This window comes from Canis aureus, chromosome 16 (assembly GCF_053574225.1).
Source record: "Canis aureus isolate CA01 chromosome 16, VMU_Caureus_v.1.0, whole genome shotgun sequence".
Taxonomy (NCBI): domain Eukaryota; kingdom Metazoa; phylum Chordata; class Mammalia; order Carnivora; family Canidae; genus Canis; species Canis aureus.
This window is the reverse complement of record NC_135626.1, coordinates 57161208-57179560: the sequence shown is the minus strand read 5'-3', so window position 1 is coordinate 57179560 and position 18353 is coordinate 57161208.

Genomic DNA, 18353 nt, shown 5'->3' with positions numbered 1-18353 from the left:
GGAAAAGGATGGGGAGACAGGGAAGGAGCCCAGGGTGGGCACTGGGGCTGGTGCTTCTTGGAGGGGGTCCCATGATGGCGAGACTATAGGAATGTGAGCGACCCCCTCCTCCAGCACCCACCACCCTCAAGTCGGAGAGAACCTCAGGGGCCCTGACCCGAAAGCCACAGAGCAGGACTGGTCAGACTGGAACAGGATCTCTCAAACTGGGCGCCACACACCTTCGGGCCTGGCTCATGCTCCGCAGGGGCGGGCGTCTCGCCGATCATTCTAGGAGGGTTAGCAGTCCCTGCCCCCCGCCCCCACCAGACACCAGACCCCCACGACCCTGACGAACAAGCGCATCCCCAGACATGGCCAGACGTCCCCTGGCGGCAAAATCGCTTCTTGTTGAGGGCCACCGGCCTAGAAGGACAAGACCAGGAGAATATTCATTATTATGATGGGTGTCTGGTCCCCCTGGGCCTGTGGCCAGGTCGCTTCTGGGCACAGCCCACTATCTTTGACCCCACGGTCACTTCTCGTTTTTTTTTTTTTTTTAAAGCTTTAATTTATTTATTTATGAGACACACACACACACACACACACACACAGAGACAGAGGCAGAGACACAGGCAGAGGGAGAAGCAGGCTCCATGCAGGGAGCCCGACTGGATCCCGGGACTCCAGGATCACATCCTGGGCAGAAGGCAGGGGCTAAACCGCTGAGCGGCCCAGGGATCCCCCTGACTTCTCGTTCTGGAGGCTAGCCCTTTGTCTGGGCTGCTCCAAGGATCAGCCTCCTCTGCTGCCTGCCTGGGGCTCTGGCCGGCTGGCAGGGCGGGGTGTCAGGGGGGCGCGGGGAACACAGGGCAGCCCCGGGGGCCGGAAGCTCACAAAAGTAGGAAGAGGATTCTCCTCCTCAGTGGGTTGGAGGCCTGGTGTAGGGGTGGGTGGGGTGGGAGAAAGGGCTCTCGGCCCCCCACCCCGCGCCCCGACCTTAAGGGGTGCGTAAGGGGGTGAAGGGCCACCTGCCCCGGGAGCTCACAGATGAAATGGATTCCAGCCAGTTCCCGGGAGGCCGCTGTCAGCCAGGCCCTGTGCGGGGCGCTTTCCCTGTCACAGCGACATCCTTTCGGCCCAGCTTTGTGCCAGGCCCCTGCAGGTGTGACAACACAGATCCCGCCGATCTGTCTGCATCTCAAGGGACTCCCAGACTGGCGCGGGCGGTGGTGGTAAGTGCAGTCTGTGCTCCTCATGGTAGGACCAGGAGGGGGCCCTGGGCGGGGTGGGGCAGGGGCGGGCGCTGATCCAGGCTGGGGATGGGGCAGCCCCAGGGAAATCCTCCAGGAGGAAGGCACCATGACGCTGATTCACAAGGGAAAGGAGCCCCCCCTCCGCCTCCGGCCCCGTTGCAGCCTCAGATCAGCCTGCCAGAATGTGCAAACCCTCAAGGCAGATGAATTCCAGGAGGGCTGGAAGGAAGAGGCGATCAGACTGGGTGGCATCAATCCAAGAGGTCTTCCTGGACGAGGCATTGGGATATAGGATGGGAAGAAAGGTGTTTCGGGACGCCTGGGTGGCTCAGTCGGTTAAGCATCCAATTCTTGATCTCAGCTCCAGTCTGATCTCAGGGTCATGTGTTCAAGCCCCACATTGGGTTCCACGCTGGGCCTGGACCCTAGACAAGAAAACAACAGCAGCAACAACAACTATTTCTGGAGACAGTCTCAGGTTCAGATCCTGTGTCTGGCTGGGAGACGTTGAGCCTCGGCGGCATCTCTGAGCCTCGGTCTCGCTGTGGAGGGGCACCCTGCGCTCCTGCCAAGCCTCCTGGGCCACCGCGCCAATTTTGCGCAACCTGCACAACCGTCTGCGGCTGCCCTGCTTATGAGAAACCAGAAGACACGAGGAACAGAAAGTGCTTAGCCCAGCAGCTGGCTCTGGAACCGTGAGTTGAATGCGATCCCGGGCAGGAGCTGCCAGCGGATTTGCAGAGCCACCACCTGGGGCAGAGCAGGCCAGGCCGAGGGCCGGGCGTCCCTCCCTCCCCAGGGCTGGCGGTTGAGGCAGGTGGAGGAGGGCACCCCTCGGAAAGCCGGCCTGGGCTTCTCTGGCGGGAGCCCCGCCCGATGACACCTCCTCACCCCCACCCCCCTTGCACGGGCCCCTCAGTCTGCGAACCGCTTCCATGGTGTCCAATCCGTTACCATAAAAAGGAGAGATTAGGTGCCATCCGCTGCTGAAGAAAATGATACCGGGCAGAGGGGAATCCATCTTGAGCGTAAAGGACAGTCACCCCCCCTATATATCAACGTGTGCAGGGGTGAGGGGACGTGGGAGTAAGAGAGAGAAAGGGCACAGTCCCTTCAAAGTGAGGGACAGGGGCCAGCCTATCGGCTTGTATGTATCTTGCATTATGCAGCGGGAGAGAGAAAATCCATGGAGCTGTCAGCAGCTCAATGCATTCACACTGCAGACGTCCCCATCTCGGGATGCTCCAGACGGATGCTCCAAATTAAAAACCAGGGGAGGGGGAGAGGGGCTGAAGGGGTGGGAGATAAACACCCTGACAGACCAGAGGGAAGGAAGGAATGCAACTGAGGATCTGGGAAAATTAAAGTCCATAAATCCTGAGGCTCAGGGAGCGTCCTGGGTGCGAGTGATGGGAGACCCTGGGTCTGGGGCCCCCTCTGCCAGGTGGGAGTCCCCAGGGGGGATGGGGGGTGTGGGCAGGCCTCTCAGAGGCCTCCTCCTCTGAAGGAGCCGGTGGTGAGTGGGGGAAGGAGCATGAGGGTGGGGGAAGCAGAGAGATGTGGATGATGCCCTTATAACCTGGGGTGGGGGTGTGGGGGGGTGTGAGGGGTCCTCTGAGTGGGGGGCAGGTCTGTGGATGGTAGGAGCTGCACAGAGGCAGTGGGCAGTGCTTTGCTCCCTAATTGCTCCCTCCCATGAAGCTCTGGCCTCTGCTCATCATTCCCTAGGTGGTGCCCACATCCCCTCCTGTCCCTGTCTGTTTGTCTGGCTCTTGCTGTCTGTGAGTCCACGTCCTGCCCTGCTTTTCCGGCAGCTTCAGAGATGGTTGCCTTCTGCCCCCCTCTCATCAGGGGCTGGGGGCTGGTTCAGTCCCTTCTTCTGGCCCTTGGATGGCAAGCTCATGGGGGAGCCCGAGGATGTCCGTCCGCATGTCCTTCCAGAGCGGGCCAGCTGCCGTGCACACTGCTAGAAGGGCATGAGCTAGCGGGCCAAGGGCCTGCCTGTCCCCACCCACCCATCCATGCTCCCCACCACCCCCAAGACCCACCTGCCCAGGGAGGGTCGACAGAAGAGAAACCCAGAGCCAGCCCCATGGGGGGTGTGGGAGGCCGACAGGTGCCGGCTCCAGGGGAGACCCGCTTCCCACCACTCCATCCCCACCCCCACCTTTACATCCTTCTCGGTCCTGACAGGAAACAGGTGCAGCACTGGGTGACTGGAAGATAATTTTAATAAAGGAACTGGCTTTGAAGGCGTGGGCAGGTGCATGAAGGAGGGAGGCAGGTGGGAGGGGGTGTCACCTTTCCAGAGATGGGGCTGTGGGGAGGGAAGGGCTGCGTGACTGGGGCTCAGACCTTCAGTGGAGCTCCAGCCAAAGGACGAGCTCAACCCAGCAACCTCTCAGGAAGAGCTGGAGAATGAATCGCTTGAGCTCTCTCTCTGTCCTCTCCCTGGTCCTCCTTCCCTCTCTCTCTCTAGACTCCTGCCAGGGCACCCCATTGGCCGAACCAAACAGGGTCATGGTGGTCTCCCTTGGGGCATGGAGCAGGGTGGAGGTGTTGATTCAGAGACAGTGGGAGATACCCCGTCCACTACTTCTCCCCACAGAGGGTCTGCTTCCACCCTGGGGTGGCCTTATGACCTATGGCCTTGTCACCATGGGTCTTTTTCATGGTCCAGGACAGAGACGTTCCCCAGGGCTCAGAAGGCTGTCTTCTTTCCTGCGCATCACCCAAACAAGTCCCCATGTTCTTGATCCCCCAAACCCAGGCCAGGTATCCAGGTTAATGTGTGTGTCAACAGGTGCAGACTTACTTATTCTGTGCACAGGTAAGCCCACATACGTGCATCCTGTGCACAGGTGAGCCCACCCGTGTGCATGCTGCACACAAGTGAGCCCACACACATGCATCCTGTGCACAGGTGAGCCCACCCGTGTGCATCCTGTGTGCAGGTGAGTCCGCATACATGCGTCCTGCACACAGGTGAGCCCATCTGCATGCGTCCTGCACACAGGTGAGGCTGCATGCACGCACAGCCACACAGCCACCTGTGCTTCCAGAGAAACAGGTCCAAAGCTTCACGGTGTTACGTCACCCAGGACAAGTTCTACCAATTAAACTGGTGACCGCGTTTCCAAAAGCAATTACTGGACGGCTGCAATGCCTCCCAAGGGGAGGAGATTACAGAGAGCGCTCAAGGCTGCTGCGTGGCTGGAAGCAGGGGCTCCAGGGGTCTGTGGGCTGCCTGTGTCTGAGGACCACGTGCACGTGTACCTGCCTCAGAGCACGTGCGTGAGCTCCGCCCCCCCGCCCCCCGCAGAGGAAGCCAGAACTGGGGAAGGGAGATGCCAGGGTTGTAGCCACGGAGGCTGGCAGCCCCACAGCTAGGGTGGGAACTGGGTCACTATTCCCACATCCTCCCTGGATCCTTCTCTGGGGTTTGCAAACAGGGAGAGAACCAGTCTGTACAAAGTCAGACTCGATCCCAAGGGTTTGGGGAAGGGGCATGCCTGCTTGTGAGCAAGGAGAAGCAAAGTGGCAGGGGTGCCCACCGAGAGAAGCCTTTGCCACTGCCTCCTCCTGGGAGGCTCCCCGCAGCCACACCACTCCCTGCTGCCTCCGGGATGGCAGCGTCTTTGGAGAAGGAAGGGTGGAGGCAGAAGGGGCCCCGGCGACCGTCCTGCCTGGCTAAGTCTCTGGGAAGGGGGCTCTCCCCGGGGGCTGCGCCCACGTCCTGGGGTGACTGTTTCCTCACCAATTCCACTGCTCTCAGAGCCCTGGTGGAGGGGACATGGCAGTTCCTTCACTCTGTCCTTCCCTCTGGGGGACACCTGGGTGGCTCTGTGGTTTAGCATCCCCCTTAGGCTCAGGTCATGATCCTGGGGTCCTGCGATCCAGTCCTGCATCGGGCTCCCAGCATGGAGCCTGCTTCTCCCTCTGCCTGTGTCTCTGCCTCTCTCTCTCTCTCTGTGTCTCTCATGAGTAAATAAATAAAATCTAAGACAAACAAACAAACAAACAAACTTCCCTTTGAGCCCTTGCTGGACGGGCTGATCTATTAGTGGAGCAAGATAGGTGCAGTTGGCCTGTTAACTGTATCTTCATCCCAGACCTCCAGGGAGAGGGTCTGAGTGGCCGCAGTCCATGGTCAACATGGCCCAACCCTTGAATTTAACCTTCTAAGAGCAGAGGCCTGGGTGGGACCAGAAGAGCCTGGGTATGTGTGTGGCTGACTGGTATGACCACATGAGACCCGGAGAGGAGGCCTGGTGGGACAGCCATGAATGAGGAACTCTCCCTGTGGCTTCAGGAAGACCAGGGAACAAGAGCTACCACTGTGTTGACTGCCTAGTAGGCATCAGATGCCATACCAGCTGGTCCATGAAGATCATCTCCTATAATCCTTACAATAACACCCCCCCACCCCCCGTGAGGCAGGATTCCAATCCCCATTTTACTGATGAGGCCTCTGAAGCACAGAGAAGTTAAGCTACTAGCCCAAGGCCATACAGCTAGTAATTAGAGGACCAAAGGATGCCTCATTGCTTGGGCCTGGAGTGTTCCCTTGTGGAAAGCCTTTTGCCTTTCTCTCCAGGGACTGGGTGGGTCACAGTTGCTAAAGAAGGGCCAAAACTGAGATGACTCATTTAATCTGCAAATATTTGTTGAGCGCCTCATCTGCACAGGGACTGAGGTTCTAGAGATGCACAGACATGGACACATTTTTCTTTTTTTTTGTCCTCATGGTGCTAGCCCTCCAGCCTGGGAGATGGGCTTTCTGCCCTGTGCCCTTCTCAGAGCCAGCTCCGCAGCTCCTGCTGAGGGGGTGGGGGTGGCTGTGCCCTGCTCCCCATGACTGTGTGACTTCCCCCCATGGCCTCAGATAACTGTACTAACCCGGGGACAATCTTGGGTTTGGAATTAAAATCGAGAGGCTCTAGTGTGTGGTGGATTGTTCTGGGATTTCATGCAAAAGAGCAGGCAAAGGCCCCTTCTTTGATGGGGGGAAGGCACAGAACTTTCTGCCCCAGGTACGGTGAGGTCCCCTCCCCACATTCCCACCTTTTCCTGCAGCTGGTTTTAATTGCTTCCCACTTTTGGAAATGGAATAATCCTTAAGGTAGAGGTCGTGGTTGGGGCATGTGATCCCCTTACTGCAGGAACACAGGAGAGGGGACTGGGCTCCTGCCTCGGGATCTCAGCAAGTGTATAGGATCTCAGCAGGCTGAGAAGAGAGGCAGGAGGCTTTTTAGAGACTGAGAGGAGAACCCAGCAGAGGGAACAGTACATACAAAGATGGGGGGAGACTCAAGACATGCCCAAGGGCCTTCTGATATGGGTATGCTGGCAGTTTAAAATCTGGCTTTCTTCTTTGTTTTCTTAAGATTTTATTTATTTGAGAGAGAGAGAGAGAGTGAGCGAAAGAGCGCGCAGAAGTAGAGGGAGCAGCAGAGGGAGCACCAGGCTTCCCACTGAGCAGAGAGCCTAATGTGGGGCTCTATCCCAGGACGCTGGGATCCTGACCTGAGCCGAAGGCAGATGCTAAACCAACTGAGCCAGCCAGGTGCCCCTAAAATCTGGCTTTCTGACAAAAAAAGTTCTTAATTTGTAGCATTTGCCAGTTCCTACGGTGCAAGTGCTCCCCCTGTAGCTGATTCCCAACTGTCTGTGTGAGGTCGACTTTTGAATGTGTAGCAAGCAGCTTTCACGAGCTGGTGTAAGCCAGTTCCAGCAGGGCACGCATCGGGTCATGTGCCATTGCCTGAATGGGGGGGGGTGTGGGGGGGCATGTGGGAGGATAGGTGGGGAGGACGAGGAGGAGGATTGAGACAGGATCAGGAAGGGTTTTGAAGGTCACATTTGGGAGTTTGAGCTTCCATTCGGGGTGGCGGAAGCCCAGGCCCTGACTGGGTGACGGTGGGTGTGTGGGAAGCAGCAGCTGGAGGCTTTCTGCTGTCCTCCGGCCTGGCCTTTCTTTAAATTGGTCCCCTGAACCACCCCCAGAGGGTCTGAGCCGGGTATTAGGCCTGGAAAGGGGTGTACAGAATGTGAGGTGCATTCTTTTCGGATGAAGAGGGAGAAGAGGAGCCCTAACTCACCCCCAGCCAGCCGCACCTTGGGGCCATTCCTCATCTTAATGAGCCCATCCAAATCTCGTTTGCTAATGAGAGATTTAATGGTCACAAACTGACAGGCGAGACAGAGAGGGGGGACGGGAAGGTCGTTCTGAAGAGGAGCGTGTAGCTAAGCGCCATCTCCCACCTGCCCACCCGGTGCCGGCCCAGAGTGGGCGAGGGGTGCGAAACAGGGATTGGCTTGACCTCACCTCCACCCGGGGCTCCCGGCTGGCCCCGCGGGCCAGCACCGCGCACAGGGCACAGCTCTGTTCGGCGCTACCACCCTCTGCAATGTCCTCCATGCTCCTTGTGCACCCTGGTTTTCCAAGGCTCAGAGGGGAGGTCACTTCCCCCTGGAAACCTTGCACGCAGCCCCACATGGGTGAGGGCCCACGACGTCTTCATGCCAACTTTTGCACAGTCTCGTAGCACCTATGTCAAGGTGCTAAAATGCTACCTTTCCCTGGCTGTTTTCCCTACTGGTTTGTAAGCACCTTGAGTGGATACTGGATACTGACCACATGCCCAGCATTGTGCAAGCCATGAGAGAGTCTCTTGAGAAATGAATGAATGGATGGACCAGTGAATAAGTGAGTAGACAGAGGAGCTGGGGAAAGAATGCATGAATTCTGTGTTAGATGAATCAATCAATGGATATAGAATCATGGCCAGGCAATGGAAAGGGTGGGTAAGGATTTGGATGCAAAAGAAATATCCCATCCCTTAGGTGGCATACACAAGACAGACAGGGATATCAGAACAGAGATTTCCAGAAATCTCCAAATCCACTCCCCCATTCTTCCATCATACAGGTCAACCCACAATAACAACTACACATTCCAGCATTCTTTGCAGTTAACTGTGCCCATGTGTCTACCTTGTAGCCAGTGGGGTATAAGGAGAAGTGGCCCTTCTCCTGCCCTTCTCTTTCTGTTCCTCCTTCCTGTTGGTTGAACTATGGGGGGTGATGGCTGGAGTTGGACTTGGAAGCCAGCCAGCTGGGAGCAACATGTCAGAAGAAGGGTGAGTCTTGGGAGGACTGTGCAGAGCAGATCTCGACCAGCCCTGGGTTGCAATGGGAGAGGGAAATTAGCCTCTAACTCTTTTTTCCGTTATTTTAGGTTTCAACGATCAACTGAATCTAATCCTAAGTAATCTATGTACCACTGTGAAAGAGAGGCCCAAACATAAAAGTAAAGAGCAAACCAGCACAGCGCAGAGCATGGAAGCCAGCGCTGAACAGGCTGCCTGAGGTTAATCCAGGGGGGCATCGAGGCTAGATCTTGAAGGGGGAGGAGGCACATGAGGAGTAGTGTGGTGCAGTAATTGTTGGAATGGTGACTGGGCTCCCAAATCCTGGGCTCCTTCCTTCCTCCAGCCTGGAAGACCTGCTTGCATCTTGTTCTGTGGTCAGCATCCTGGGAAAGAGGAAGGTACCTGGCGACGGCTGCCGGGTCCGGGCAGCCAGGAATCCTTGCTGGAGCTTGGGACATAGAGAAGACCAGAGACCCATGAGTGCAGCTCTGGTCTGCAGCAAAGAGCACTGGACAGGGAATCAGATTGTGTCAGATTGCTGGGTGTGGGTGTTTTCTCCACTTCCTCTCCCGTGTTGGAAGGCCCTCAGTCGGCCATGGCTGGCTGCTGGGTTGTTTGTGGGGCAATTCCTCAGGCTGGGACTGGGGGGGGCCTGTAGATGTGAGGCTGGCTCAGGATGGGACATCTTCCTGTGGCCTGGTTCTGGGAATCTGTAGAGCTTGGAGAGCAGGCTCCGATGGTAGGTGTGGAAGGCGGAATTCTAAGATGACTCCATTGACCCACACTATTGTATGATCCTCTTCCCTGGAGCGTGGCTTGGACCTATGACTTCCTTCTAACCCATAGACTATGGCAAAGGTGAAGGTATTTTGCAGATGTAATTAAGGTCTCTCTAAACAGCTAACTTTAAGTTTATTAAAATGGAGATTACCCTGGGTGGGCCTGACGTAATCAGGGGAGCTCCTTCAGAGCCAACCTGAAAATCGGAGGCTTCTCTCCTGCTGGCTTTGAGGCAGCCAGCGGCCAGGGCTCTAAAGCTGTAAGGAAATGGATTTTGCCAAGACCTCCGTGTGTCTGAAAGAGGACTCAGCCTCAGAGGAGACCCCAGTCCCAGCCCACACCTCGAGTGCAGCCTGGCGAGGCCCCGACCAGACTCCTGACCCACGGCAGCTGCGAGATAATACACGTGTGTTGTTCTGAGCCACTAAGTCTGTGGCAATTTGTTACCGAGCCATAAAAGATTCGTACAGAGGGTCAGATACGCCTGGACGGACCTGCTTTGCTCCAGCCCCCGCGGCCCGCCTCTGTCAAGCTGGGAGATGAGGCTGGAATCACTGCTCGTGGCGACGTGACAATGAGACAGAAAATTAAAATCCAAGAAGGAGCGATTCGCAAACTGTAATCTCGGCAAACAGTGGCACTTAGATTTCCTGTTATTGATCCCCTCAGTGGATATTCTCCAATCTCGTAATTACAGAAGGACTTTTTCAATTTGGGCTGAATCGCCGCCCCCTCCCCAGCCCACCCTCCACTCCCCTCCTTGATTCCTTTAAACTCACCATAAAGCAGGGTAGATTGTATGCACAGTAGATTGTATGTGGAGTCTAAATAAACGGTGCTAATCATTGTAATTGAAATCCGATCCCGGCAGCGGGACGGCTCCTCCGAGCGAGCGGCCATCCTCCTCTTATCTCTCTGGAGCAGGGAGCAAATCCTGCCTTTGGCTGGCTGCCCGCTGGGGGACTTTGGCTTCTCCGGCTGACCCCCTGCGAGTTCCCAGGTGCCGCGTGGTTGCTGGGAGATGCAACCGGTGCCGGGACCCCCCTGGGCTGAGCTAAGCTTGTTTATCTCCCCGCATCCAGGCACGGTCCTGCGAGAGCGCACACTAGGTCCCTTGTGCCCGGCTCCTGTTGGCCGCTGGACAGTTCCCCCTAGTGAACCCCGAGGTTCCCAGTGAGGGGTGGCCAGCTCTGTCCCCCTCCTCCAGGAACAGTGGGCAGTGACTGCAGACATTTCTGGGTACCCCCAACTTGGGAGGATGGGGTTCTGCTTGACGCTAGTGGGTAGAGCCGGGGATGCTGCTAAGCACCCCCACAGGGTGCAGGGTGACTCCCAGCACGAAGAGTGGTCTTCGCCCAAAGTGGCAGGAAGTAGTGTGCGGGTCGGGGAACCCTAACTGGAGCCCTGCTTGAGCTCATCTCTTTCTGTGGAACAGAAAGGACAGAAGTAGCCAGAGGTGAGAGATTTGGGGCCATCGGACTTGGATGGTCACACACACCCTCTTCCCCAGACTTGGTTCAGACATCACCTCTTCTGGGGTCTCCGTGCCACGGCCTGTGTGCCGCGTCCCTCCACAGTGATATACAGGTGGTCTCCTCCGCGTTTGTCATCCCCTACACAAGCTAGCTGTTCAGGAAATCATACTAACTCAGGATGACACAGGTCCAGACAACGGTTACCTTTGGGGAAGGCAGTGACAGGAAAGGTCAAGAGGGGGCCTCTGGGCTGGTTCACAGAGCTGGTTCACAGAGCTGTCCGCTTGGCAAGAATGCGCCATGCTCTGCGCTTACTATCTGTGTGTTGTCTGAGTGTATTTCACAATTCGACAGAAAGAGTAAAAAGATTTGGCTTCTGTTCAGTCTGGCCCACCCTGCCCTTGATTTTAACCTTATCCAGGGGGAGACTGTGTCTGACTTCTCTCTATAGTCCTCTGTCTCTTTCATCTGGAACCTTCAATCCCTCCCAGACAGCTCTTCCTTTGTAAGGGGGTGATAATAATGATATTTGCCACATGTATTTTTTAAAGATTTTATGTATTTATTCATGAGAGACACACAGAGAGAGGCAGAGACATAGGCAGAGGGAGAAGCAGGCTCCACGCAGGAAGCCCGGTGAGGGACTTGATCCCAGGACCCCGGGATCATGCCCTGAGCCAAAGGAAGATGCTCAACCACCGAGCCATCCAGGCGCCCCTGCATATGGTTTTAAAATATTTTTTTCCATCTCAAATTACTTAGCACCCTGCCTGGCACCTAAGGGCGCGGCCTGTGTTATTATTAGCAGTTTAGTGAAAGTTTGCGGAATGACTGAATGATCTAACTGGAAGCATTCGCACACCTAAGCACCTGCACCTGGCTGCCCCACGCCCCGGTTCCCCAGGCCACTGTCATCCTCGCTGTTCCTGTGTGGGGGAGCCCTCAGGCCACAGCTTCCTGGCCTGATTCCTCCGTCCAGAGCCCCCTCCCCACAATGTGCTGGCTAAGAGCACGTTAAGGAGAGATTGTCCCACTGAAGTAATTACCAATGCAGGCATTAGGGAGACATTTAGCACTCACTGAAAGATATTTTTCCCTAGCAAGCCCATTAAACCCCAGCATTTAACCAGGAACCACAAATCTCAGCCCCAGGGAGACCCTGCCACTCCTTACCCGGGAACGCGGGGGAGCCCCTGGCTTTACGGTTTTTGCTTCTCATTGCTCTTTTCTCCAGTTTTCAGCAGGAAAAGATAACTCCCAGGCTGACTGATGGACCCCCTGTGGCCCCTGAGGAGCCAGAGCTCCTTTAGCTTCTAGGACATCTAACTGGCTGCTGTAGGGGCAGCAGGGCTCCTTCCCTTTGGGCACATGGCCAACACCGAGGGAGGGCTCACTGGCTTGGGTGTGGGAAGGGGAAACACTCAGTTCTGAAAGCTGCTAAACTATATGCTCCACTCACGGTCCCCGTCGGAGGGGAGGGGCCGCAGGGGCTCCCCTCTTCTCTTCTATGGGGCTCTCCGTGACTCCAAGACTTGGCCGAGCCTGTTGGAACCCTGAATCAAAGTCTAAGCCAAAAGCAACCCTGCAGATGAGACGGGAGGTGGGTATCTGTCCAGGAGGTAGGGCTTGGTGACACTGCGTGGGAGGTGGGACACAGTCCACACTTAGAGACAGTGGCCGTGGCAGCAGCTGGGGTTTGGAGGAGGATGACCAGACCCAGGGCCAGCAGAGCAGCAGCTGGGGCCTGAGTGAGTGTCTCCAGTGTTCTTGTCTCATCCTTTCCATACATCCTCCCTGTTGGCTGAGATTTGGTTCCTTGACAGAGAGACTGCATGTCCTCATTTGCCCAGGATAGTTCTGGTTTATGTCTACTGTCCTGGCATAATAACTAGCGGCTCTTCCTTTCCCTAAACAATGTCCTGGCTTAGACCTTAGGTCACACAGGGAGAGCACCATGATGGCATCTGGGGACCATCTGGACACGAGATAAGGCTGGTGGAATCATGATGCAGGGTGTGGCTGCGGCCTGGGCCAGTCCCCTAGCTGCTCCTTGCCTGTCCTCCACCAGGCGAAGGCAGAAATTGAGAGGAAGCATCTCAAAACTTCCATAGCCACTGACAAGGTAATTGCATGCCTGTTGATTTAACAGTAACAAAAATTAGGCTTCTTTTTGTGAATTATTTGAATTTTTTTTTCTAGCAATTCATGTTTATACTATTTGCACAGAGCAGGAATGGCACAGACACTTTGGAAAAACAGTTTGGCAGTTCCTAAAAACGTTAAACATATGACCTCTTTGCTTAAAGCTACCATATGATCCAGCAGTTCTAGGTTTATATATACCCTAGGTTTATATATGAAAATATACATTGTACACGAATGTTTATTGCTGTTATTCCTAATGGCTAAAAAAGCGAAGCAACCTAGAATGTCCATCGGGGCGCCTGGGTGGCTCAGTCAGTTGAGCGTCTGCCTTCAGCTCAGGTCATGATCTCAGGGTTCTGGGATCGAGCTCCATGTTGGGTTCCCTGCTCGGCGAGGAGTCTGCTTCTTCCTCTGCCCCTCCTCCTGCTTGTGCTCCCTTTCTCCCTCTGTCAAATGAATGAATGAAATCTTTAAAAATAAATGAATAAATAAATAAAATGTCCATCAGCTGGAACAGGTACACAAAATGTGGTCTACTCATGCCCCGAATATTCTCCAGCCACAAGAAGGAAGGTACCAGTAGCACCTGCTACAACGTGGCTGAAGCTTGAACATACTTTGCTACGTGAGGCAAGTCAGACCCCAAAGGTGTATGATTCCAGTTTGGTGAAAGGTCCAGACTCAGTAAATGTCTAGAGAGAGAAAGCAGGTTAGCAGGCTAGTGGGTGCTGGGTGCTGAGGAATGATTGCTAATGAGGGTGGGGTTTCTTTTGGGGGGATGAAAATGTCCTGGAATTAGGTAGTGGGGAGGACCACACACCCTCGTGAAAATACTACAAACCCCTGAGATGCACACCTTAAAAGAGTAAGCCTTATGGTTTGTGAATTATGCCTTAAAAAAATTTTTTTTTAGAGTATTGATCCCCCACTGGTGGGTGACTGAAAAGCTGGTCCTGCGCTACCTGTGGCCGAATGGCACGGACCCAGTTCACCTTCAGATGAGGAAACCGAACTCCAGCCACGGGGAGGGGACCCTGTCTTCCGGCGGTGAGCTCAGCATTGGGATCATCAGCTTATGTCTGCTCTGCTCCCCAATGGGCAGTTCTGGGCATCAGTCAGCTCATCAGCAATGGGGCACAAGGGTGTCTGGGAAACTCTGGAAGTTGGTCCTTACGCCTCCCCCTGAAACATGTCTCCAAAAAAAGGCTGTTTCTGGGGAGGGTGGGAGTGGACGGGCCTGCCTGGCCTTGGCTCTCTTGCCTGGCTCCCTCCTTCATGAGGAAGGCATGCGGGGCTGCTCACAGACAGGGAGACCAGGGGCTGGTTTCCCTGCCCCGCGGGGGCTCCATTGGCTCTGCCAAATCCAGAGGAGCTTGCAGGCAGGAAGAGGTGTGGGCAGCACCCGCAGTCGGGGCTACCTGCCGCTCAGCACCTGGCCTGCTGGCCCCTGAGCAGAGCAGAGTCGGTCTGCAGCCAGGACGAATAATGACAGCAATCACGATGGTGGCTGGAGTTGTGGGCACCTGCTCCAGCCTCGGTTCTATGCTAAGGGCGTTGCAAATACTGTCATACCCTGCCCCCCCCCCGCCCCGCCCCGCACTGAGCCTCTCGGTGGGTGTTACTATTTCTAGGGTACCCTGCGGAAATCCACTTTTCGAGGGAAGCAGCTACCTCGCTTGCATGCAGGGCTGCTAGGCATATCCTGCACCGTGTGCGCTCCCCCCTCTGCCTGCACACAGAGAAGAGAGCTGCCTGCCGAGGGAGGGGAACAAGTCTGCGGAGGGGGACCCGCAGGAAGAGCCATCTGAATGTGTGTGGTGGGGTGCCCATGCCTGTGCAGGGTCACCCACGTTGTCCCTGCCTGGGCAGACCTTTGGGAAGGAAGCTGGCGCCGGTGCTGAAAACCCCAGGGCCCAGTTGGGAGGGAGGCAGGGGGATGGACCCGATGACCCTGCAGTCTTCTGGACTCTTGAGTCTGCTGTGTGGCTTGCACAAAGGAAGTTCTGGGAGACTCTGTGGGTTCCAGGCACCCTCTCCTAACTTCCATGCTTGTGTTCTGGGTACTGGGCAATTGGGGTCTTGGTCCAAATGGGGGGAACCAGGATGGACATAGGATGCCTGGTCTTTTTTGGGTTTTTAGGGAAACATGGGGGCCTGTTGGGGCCCTACATAGAAAGGATTCCAAACAAGAGCAAGCTGAGGCCTCTGAGGGCATGAGGAGCAGCTACACCAGGGAAGCTTCTGGAAGCATGCATTAGGGCAGGGTCTGGAAGAGAAGGGAAGGCGGCCGGCAGGAGGAGGGAGGTGGAGGCTGCCGGTGGGGGGCATTTCAGGACATCCCACCATCATTTAACTTTCCTTCCGTGGCTCCGTAGCATCACTCACTCCGAATGCAGATCATAAAAATTACAATTGATGTTTCAATTAGTTATAATTTACAGAGCGATTACATTTAATTTCTCTTTTATTGTATTTTAATGGCTTCAAATTTCTTGTTGATGAGATTCAGCTCCAGGCTCGGAAGCCAAGGCCGGAGGGTGGGGAGGGGGCTCGGGTTCTTAAGGGGGCAGGTGGGCTAGAGATGGCTCCGGGAGCATCTTGCCTTCTTGGGTCCCCTCCGCAGCCCCACACAGTCGCTCCTCAGACTTCACTGTCTGGGGCTGGAGAGTGGGCGGGAGGAGGCCTGGGGCCCTCCCTGCGCCCTGCGGGCATCTGTTGAAATGATCCCGGCTAATGGACAAGGAGTATTTGCATCTTCCTAACTAAGGATCCGGGGGGGAAAGAGGTGGAGGCAAGGGGAGGGGCTGGATGAGGAGCCAGCCTGAGACCCTGGCTGGGCTGTGGCCAAATCGATGAGCTGTGCCGCTTCTGCAGGCTTCTGGAACCAGAGGCCACCCACCGAGGGGCTCAGCCTCCGAGCCTGGAGCACAGACAGCAGCCAGGCAGAGCACATTTGCATTCCTTGGTGCCCAGCTCGGGGAGCCCTTGGTCACCCCAGTCCTTAATAACTCAGGAAGCCACAGCCTTGGTTTTCTGGCCCCCAGCTCCCAAGCAGTTCTTTTTGAAGCTTCTAGTTATTTGGAAGAACCTCCCTGGCATCCGGCTCCCAGCGGGGAGGATGGCTGGAGGGGTGGTGGGGTGGCGAGGGGCAGCTTGGCTGCCGAGGAAGGGACCTCGGGTGCGCAGTCCTGAAACCGTGGCCTCTCAGCTCTCCTTTGGTCCCTGAGGGGCTGACCCCACGCTGGGCTTTTCTGCCACTTGGTGACGGGACACAATGCCACCCCCTTTGAAGAAGCTTCAGAGCGTTTCCCAGGAAGGGTCCCAGATCAGTCAAGAAGCAGCCTGGGTTCTGCTAAGATGGTGAGCAGAGAGAGAGGACAGCACACGGGGCTCCCCTCTTCTCAGCTTCCCCAGGTGCTAGAGGAGTCAGCACCTCGAAGCCCTGAACTGGGGGCCAGAAGCAGATCAGAGGCCCTGAACCAGGCCGAGGAAGGGTCCGCTTTGGAGAAGCTGCGCCTGGCTGCCGGTTCAGAGGGGCTGACTAGACGGGGCTGGGAGGCTGGGGTCCCACTTGCAGTGGGGAGGGCTGAGGCCCAGCTCCTGCAGCGGGGGTAGGGGGGTGCTGATGGAGAAGACCCAGTACCCAGTACCCACCCCCCCATGCCTCGGGGCTGTCCTGCGCCTGCCCCTGGCCCCGGTCCCCGGGCACTGCCTGGCCCACTGGCTGGGGGAGGGCTGCAGAGATGGGCCTCATCCATCCAGCACACGGAGGGTCGGGAAACCTTATCAAGGAAGGAAATGTCTCGAGGAATGGAAATTTCAGTCTGGAGAGGAAGGGACCAGAGGGTGACTGCACTCTCCGACTTCCAAACAATTAAACGAGGAGGGCGAAGACCCACTAGGGCTTTTACGTCCTGCTGACCCTGTCATCTTTTTAGGCCAGAGAACCAGCAGCTCTGTCTCTAGCGCTTCGCCGGCTCCCCAGAGCGCTTAGCTTTCTGACAGTTCCAGTGTCCTCAGCAATGACTAGCAAGCACTCCAGTTTTTCCTAATTAATCAGATAAAAAAAAAAAAAGAAAGAAATAGATCGTTTATCAAGGGTTCTTCTCTTTATTCAGAAATCCCTCACACTGTCTGAATGGGGGCAGGCTGTTTAGCTTCTGTGGGCCTCTGTTTACCCATTGTGGTGGTGGTGGTTGCAGGGAGGGGGGTGGCGTTAAATTAGAAACCCCCCAGGAAAAAAAAGAAAGAAACCCCCCAGGACCATTCACACATGGGCATGGCCAAGGCACTCGGAGAAGGAAAAGGTCCCCTGCAGTGAGCCGCGTCAGTAGGCGTGGCTTGGAGAAGTGAGCTGGGTCCCTGTTTCCAAATAAGGCCACACTCTGGGGTTTCCGGTGGACGTGCCTTTTTAGGGGTGTAGGAGTCAGGGCAGGCTGCCCCCAGTTGGGCCCCTTTAGCATGAAGACTATCTTGAGTTAAAAAGCAATCCAAACCGGGCTGATTCAGAAAAAGTTCCTTACCTACCCCACCTCCCCCTCCACTGCCTAAAAAGAACTCAGGCAGAGGACCTGCTCCGGGAACAACGCTGTCACCATGGACAACTTTATTAGGATATGACCAGGGAGGCCAAGCAGGGTGGGAGCTAGCAGGGCCTCCTGGACCCAGGTCCTCTCTGTCCCGTTGTTTCCGAGTGGCCCAGCAAGCATTTCCCTGCTTTTCACCTTCCCGTGAATTGCATTTCTTCTGCTTGAAGTCCCAGACCCCTACCCCCTCCTCCTTAGTTCAGGGTGACAGATGTACCTCACTGCGCCTGACTCTTTTTGGTACTTCCGTGTCTGTGTGGATTCCCTGCACGTATGCTATTAAATTTGATTTTCTCCTGTTAATCTGTCTCGTGTCAACTTGATTCTTAGTCTGGCTGGAAGGACCTTGAGGAGGACGGGACATTCTTGCTGCCGGACAGGGGACGCTATTCTACTCACTGCACCTCCGGAGCGTCTGCCTGCCTGTTCCTGGTAACTCACCCACCTTCATTCGGGGGGATCGCCTGCCCCATTCTCCCCCTTTGTCTCAGGATTCTGGTGGGCTGTCAGTGTCTGTGTCCTTCACCATCCGCCTGGCCACACGGACAGACGCATGACCCCTGGGCGATTGAACCTGTCTCTCGGGCCATGGAAATGGATCCCAGGACTGGGGATCTGAGTCCCCTTAGAGTCACCTCTGACATATTCCTTGGGGTGTCTTCAGTGGGAAAGAGAGAGAGAGGGAGAGAGCCCCCCAGGACCCTGAGCTAGGATCATGCCTGCCTGGAGAGGCCCGTGTCCACCTCCCTCCGTTGTGCTGTATTACAGGGCAAGGCTGGTGACAAAAAGCAGCAGAAGCTAGAGACGGGGACGTGATGATTGGGGTTAAGAAAGACAGATTGAGAGAAGTGGGGGAAAACCTGACACCATCCTCCCAGAATCCAGCCTGCCCACACCCAGCTCCGCGGCTTATTTCCCGACATAACTATGGGGGCCACTGAACCCCCCTTCTCTGCTCAATTGAATTTGAGTTTCATT